Source organism: Triticum urartu, chromosome 6A, assembly GCF_056163025.1.
Source record: "Triticum urartu cultivar PI428250 chromosome 6A, HENAU_Tu73, whole genome shotgun sequence".
Classification (NCBI taxonomy): domain Eukaryota; kingdom Viridiplantae; phylum Streptophyta; class Magnoliopsida; order Poales; family Poaceae; genus Triticum; species Triticum urartu.
Window position 1 is genome coordinate 273,888,313 of NC_141878.1, and position 6,183 is coordinate 273,894,495.

Consider the following 6,183-nt stretch of genomic DNA (forward strand, 5'->3'; position numbering starts at 1 on the left):
AGCTCCAGTTCATCAAGTAATGTAGGCATGTATTCCGAATATAGTCATACGTGCTTATGGAAAAGAATTGGCATGACATCTTTTGTCCTACCCTCCCGTGGCAGCGGGGTCCTATTGGAAACTAAGGGATATTAAGGCCTCCTTTTAATAGAATACCGGACCAAAGCATTAACACTTAGTGAATACATGAACTCCTCAAATTACGGTCATCACCGGGAATGGTCCCGATTATTGTCACTTCGGGGTTACCGTATCATAACACATAGTAGGTGACTATTGACTTGCAAGATAGGATCAAGAACTCACATATATTCATGAAAACATAATAGGTTCAGATCTGAAATCATGGCGCTCGGGCCCTAGTGACTAGCATTAAGCATAGCAAAGTCATAGCAACATCAATCTTAGAACATAATGGATATTAGGGATCAAACCCTAACAAAATTAACTCGATTACATGGTAAATCTCATCCAACCCATCACCGTCTAGCAAGCCTATGATGGGATTACTCACGCATGGCGGTGAGCATCATGAAATTGGTGATGGAGAAAGGTTGATGATGACGATGGCGACGGATTGCCCTCTGCAGAGCCCCGAACGGACTCCGGATCAGCCCTCCCGATGAAGATTAGGGCCTGGCGGCGGCTCCGTATCGTAAAACGCGATGAATTCTTCTCTCTGATTTGTTTTCTCTCCGAACGTGAATATATAGAGTTGAAGTTGACGTCGGTGGAGTCTCAAGGGGCCCACGAGGCAGGGGCGCGCCCTAGGGGGGCGCCCTGCACCCTCGTGGACAGGGTGTGGGCCCCCTGATGCTGATTCTTTCGCTAGTATTTTTTTATTAATTCCAAAACGTGTCTCCGTGGATTTTTAGGTCATTCCGAGAATTTTTATTTCTGCACAAAAATAACACCATGGTAATTCTGCTGAAAACAGCGTCAGTCCGGGTTAGTTTCATTCAAATCATGCAAGTTAGAGTCCAAAACAAGGTCAAAAATGTTTGGAAAAGTAGATACGTTGGAGACGTATCATAACTCCCTTAGTGGATCTGCTCCACCACTTCTTCTTCTTGTGGTCGACCGCCGCTGACCAATGCTCCGGATGTGTGTCGCTCCAAGCCGTGGCCTCGAAGGCGGGTGATGGCATCGACATGGGGATCAATCATGAAGCCGAGGGCTTCTAGTGGCAGTGGGTGTATGTGGACGCGGCTCAATCCAGCCCTCTTCTGTAGATCCCCACATCTCTGGCGGTGGTAAGCTCCAAATGGGCACACGAGAGGCTCACTGACCCGAGGCTGAAGCAGGTCATGGAGAGGATGGCAGGCTTGAGGGAGGCAGGAGTGACGAGGACGATGGTGGTGAAGGAATTTCTCCGTCGGCGCATCACTCCTCTTCTATGCCATTCTCGCCCCATGTGGGCCTTGACCGGTTCAGAAGATATGATGCGCCTCCGGTCAGGCCACCTGTCCCCCGATATGTTGGACGAGATATCCCGAGTTCTGACTGGTCGAGTGCCAGGCAAGCTCCACGAGAAAGGGCATCCCCTGTACAACTACACCAACAGGGTGGCCCTCGCGGAGAGGATGTCGCGCTTTGACCAGTGGGGGTTGGTCCCCGAGGACCAGGTGGGGCCTCGAAACAACCCCTTCTTGGCAATTCCAGGCCCTAAGGGCTCCGCGGTTAGAGCGCCATTGGTGACGGCGGAGGGGCGTGCCGAACCACCCACTACGTAGCGGCCCGCCCATGTGCTTACGAACGACGGTGGCGTCGTCCCGCCCAAGGGCGCGGCCACCGCCTCAAACATGGGGAGCCACGCGTCGAACTCAAGGGTGCCAACTCCGGGCCTCGTCCCTCTCGGAGCAGGGAGCGGCCGGAAGACTGTGTCGGCTCGCCATCGCAGGCCCTAAAGAGGAGGAAGTGGGTCGCCACGGACGAGTAAGTGCCCTGCTCTCCCTGATTCTTGCCTGGCAAGCTTCTCCAAGTTCTTTCTTCTCAGGTCTTCTTCAGGCGGAGAAGCGAGGGTGCCCCCGCCGCCTCCTCCCAGGGATGCGGGGCAAGCGGCGACAGCGCGTTCCTTAGGCCTTGCAGCCGAGTCCATGCGTGCGGTGACGGTTGCAACTTCCTTGAGGCGACCTCTAGCGGGCCTCCACGCTGTATCCCCGGCGCCCTCCATCGAGACCGGCGTCAAGCTTGCAAGGGCGATGCCACAACTCATCCCGTCGACTCCTGCCGGTGGCCGAATCCACTGCGGGTCGACGGCCCCCACGGGTTGGGTGTCGAGCCTGCACAAGGCTACGCCCCGGGTAGGGGAATCATATAGGGGATCAGCCTGCCCCCGGTCCCCGGCGAGCACGCCGGACCTTCCCGTGCCTCCACCGTGGACGGGAGCACGGGAGAGGCCCAGGCCGGGCGTTGGAGCTTGCAAGCACCCGTGGCGTCGTCAGGCACAACCTTCTCCGGGACGCGAGGGGCGCACTAAACCGGCTCGAAACGGAGCTTCACGACGTCGACTCGTGTCTTGAGGCCAAGCACTTGCGCCTGGCACACGGGTGGCACCAGCTTGAAGTCGTCGTCAGCCTTAGTCACCTGCAGCACGAGTCTGCTCGCTCGAAGGACGAGATGTCCTCCGTCATAGCAAAAGAGGCCCGCAACCGCGCCTTCGAGGAGGCCGAGGTCGTGAAAATCCGTGAGCGTGAGTTCCTGGACTCAATCGTCGTCCTGGAGCGGAAGGGTCGTCGGTGCGAGAATTGAGGCTCCACGCTCTTGAAGATGCATTGGCGCTAGTGGCGTCCGAGCAAAGCCTGAAGCACGAGCGGCTAAAGGTGATGGAGCGGCAAGTAATAGCTGCCGAAGCTTCACTTGCCCAGCGCGAAGGAGAGGTTAGTGCCTCCTTGGCCTCCTCGGAGGCGATGGTTCAAGCGAAGATCGAAGAGGGGACCGCGAGGGCCCGTCGGGCGCTTGTCAAGGACCACCACCAGAAGCTCAAGCTTCAGGAGACCCATTTCTGCGCTCGTCGTGGAGAATTAAAGGACGAGATCGTTAGCCTCAAGAAGAAGCTAGCCGAGGCAGACAAGCTCTAGAAGACCGCACTGGACGCCCAAGCCGCGGCCGAAGCCGAGTTGGCATCCCTTTATCAGCAAGTGGGGGATGTCACTTCCCTCATGGAGCGGGCAGCTGACGAGGCGAACCAGGCTCGGGGGTTGCAGCACACACGCTCCGAGATGTTCTAAGACCTCGAGCGGAGGGCTCGCCGTGCCCTGAACTCCATCTGTAAGGAGAGCGTCGCCAGCCCGCTCATGCCCGATGACGCAAGCTACGTCGCCTTCTTCACTAGGATCGTGGAGCGGGTCGAGGGAGGTGCGAAGAAGGTGGGCAAGCTCGTGGAAGAGGAAATCTGCGACCTCCTTGCGCAGGCGTCGATGCGCATCTTTGGTCATCTCCTTCGTTCCGACCCCGACTTCAACTTCGAGGCCGTGATAGCCCCCGTGCCTAGGGTGATTCCCGACGCCCTGGGGGAGAGGGTGGAGGACCATGTGGATGTTCTGATTGCATGGTTTGCCCCTGACAGCCATGAAGACCAGCACGAAGCAGAGGGGCATGGGACTGACGAAAGCGATGATGACGACATGTCTCCTTAGGCCGCCTTCCTTCTGTTTACCTGTTGACACTTGTGTATGGCCCCACGGGGATGTAAAGGGTGTTGACGGAAACTCCTTAATGATGTACCGAACCGTATTTGTGCCTTCCTAGGCTGCTTTTCCTTTATGCTTATTCTGTGTTCATAGCCCCGAGCAAGGGTTGATCGTCACTAGTATGTCGGGTTGCGATGCCCGGGCAAGGCCAAGAGATGAGCACCCCTGAGGAGAGAGGCTGAGGGCAACACGCGCCTGCTGGCTCGCTCATGAGCGCCGCATGAGGGCTTAGATACCAGAGTCCTGGTGAGGTGGTGTGCACAGGGGTAGACCCGTGGCCGTTGCTGCCTAGGTCCTTAATGCCACTGGGGCTGGCCGAAGCGCAAGCACCATGGCAAGCCCCCGCTCGCGGGACGCTCAGGAGGGGGATATTGGGCAGTCGTTGCTACTTTTTTGGAAGAAATCCAAGAAAGGAAACACCGCAAGGATAAAACACCAACCCTTCTCTGAGCAAATACACAAAAACTTCGAGCTTTATTCAGGGAAATCACAAACTCGGTTTACAAGCAAAAAAGGGAAAAGTTGTCGTGTCTGGCGCCTACACTCGTCTTCCCACCAGCACGGAGCATGGGGCCTCCACTTGGGCCTGGGCATAGTCGTTGTTCAACCGTCCGCCAGCACGGAGCATGGGGCTTCCAGTTGGGCGTGGGTGGGAGTTCCCACGAGGTCGTGGAACGGTGCACCGGAAGACTCCGAGGTGTGTACAGACCACCTCATTATTATGTGAGAGTGTCACGGGTAGAACTTGCGGAGGTGATGGATGTTTCAGTCGTTCTGCACGGGGACCCCGTCCTCCGTCTCCAGGTGCGCGGTGCCTGGCCTGGAGACGTGGGCAACCCTGAACGGGCTTTCCCACATGGGCGAGAGCTTATGAAGGCCCTCCCTGAAGAGGACCCGCCTCAGGACGAGGTCTCCAAACTCAAGAGTCTGAGGGCGGATGTTGCGGCTATGGTAACGCCGCAAGGCCTGCTGGTACCTCGCGGCGCGGAGGGAGGCCTGACGGTGGGCCTCCTTGCCGAGCACAAGATCAGTTCCCCGCGAGGCACCATGGCGTGCCTCGTCAAATGCCAAGACTCGTGGGGAACCATGCTTGATCTCAGAAGGGAGGATGGCCTCCGCCCCTAATGTCGCTTGAACTACGTCGGTATTTCTCCAAAAAGGAAGGCAAGATGCAACACAGCTACGGTAAGTATTTTCCTCAGTTATGAAATCAAGGTATCAATTCAGTGGGAGAACCAAGCAACAGTATATAAATGGTACCTGCCCACAAAGAACAAATACTTACAACCCGACGCGTAAGAGGGGTTGCCAATCCCTTTACGGTAAAAAGATAGATAGATTTATGGTAGATTAGATAAATAACTCTTGATAAAACGTGAAATAAAATAAGTAATAAAAAAGTGCAGCAATGTATTTTTAGGTTTTTAAAATAATAAATAGGTCCTTTACATAGGAAAGTAGGAATTTATAGAGGTGCCAGAGCTTAAAGCTTAAATTGGGAGATAAAACTTTTTAAGAGGCATATTTTTCCCGTCAAGGAAAAATGACCGAGAAATTCCCAATACTTTCCATACTAGATATATCATAGATGGTTCCTAAACAGAAAATATAAATTTATTTCTTTTTCCATCATTCTTTCACAATCCATGGGTTAGCCGTATCCACGAGTGTTTCTCATACCAACACTTTTCAAGAAATTTATTGTTTAACAACATAGAATAAAAAATTCATTTCTAGGCTAGTCATCCCTATTACCATCATACTCTCGTGCAATGACAAGTGAATAAGCACTCATACTGAGAATAACACATCTAGCATGAAAAATATTGCCCAACTCCTACCACTTCATAAGCGATACGAGCACACAAAAAGGAAATTTTATTTAAAAAATTAGAGATGCACATACAAAGCTTAGAACGACACGAAAATACCGCATATAGGTAGGTATGACGGACTCATATGACAAAACTGAGTTTAAAGATTTTGAATGCACTAGTATTTCTACTTAGTATAAGTGGAGGCTAGCAAATAGATTAAGAAGCAACCAACCAAAAAACGAAAAATTAAATAAACAAGCATTAAGCATAATTAACACAGAATAATGCACCACAAGTAGTATTTTCATCATGGCAATTCTAGTATTTTGACCATGAAAATTATTTTTGTATGAACCACGACAAATTGTAGTGCATGCATCGTGGTAAATTTCAGTAATTCATCATAGCAATTTTAGTTTCTGTTACATGGAAAATTTGAGTCATCGACCTTGCATTTTTAAAGTAATTGACAACAGATTTCTTTTTAGTTGTGAACCATGTCAAAATTATTTCATGGATCATGACAAATTTTAGTAATTCACCATCACAAGTTTAGTTTCTTAATTCCCTTTTCTATAACATGTCAAAATTTATTTTAAATGTAGAATAAAAAATTAATTGAAACATATCATAACAACTTTGATGGCATAACACCATGAAATTTATGTGCAATG

The 6,183-nt window shown here is 51.6% G+C and overlaps 1 pseudogene; it reads left to right on the plus strand.

Moving 5' to 3' along the window:
* The first annotated feature begins 1,412 nt into the window (after nucleotides 1-1,412).
* LOC147964986 (uncharacterized) lies at nucleotides 1,413-3,830 on the plus strand (annotated as a pseudogene).
* The last annotated feature ends 2,353 nt before the right edge of the window (nucleotides 3,831-6,183 follow it).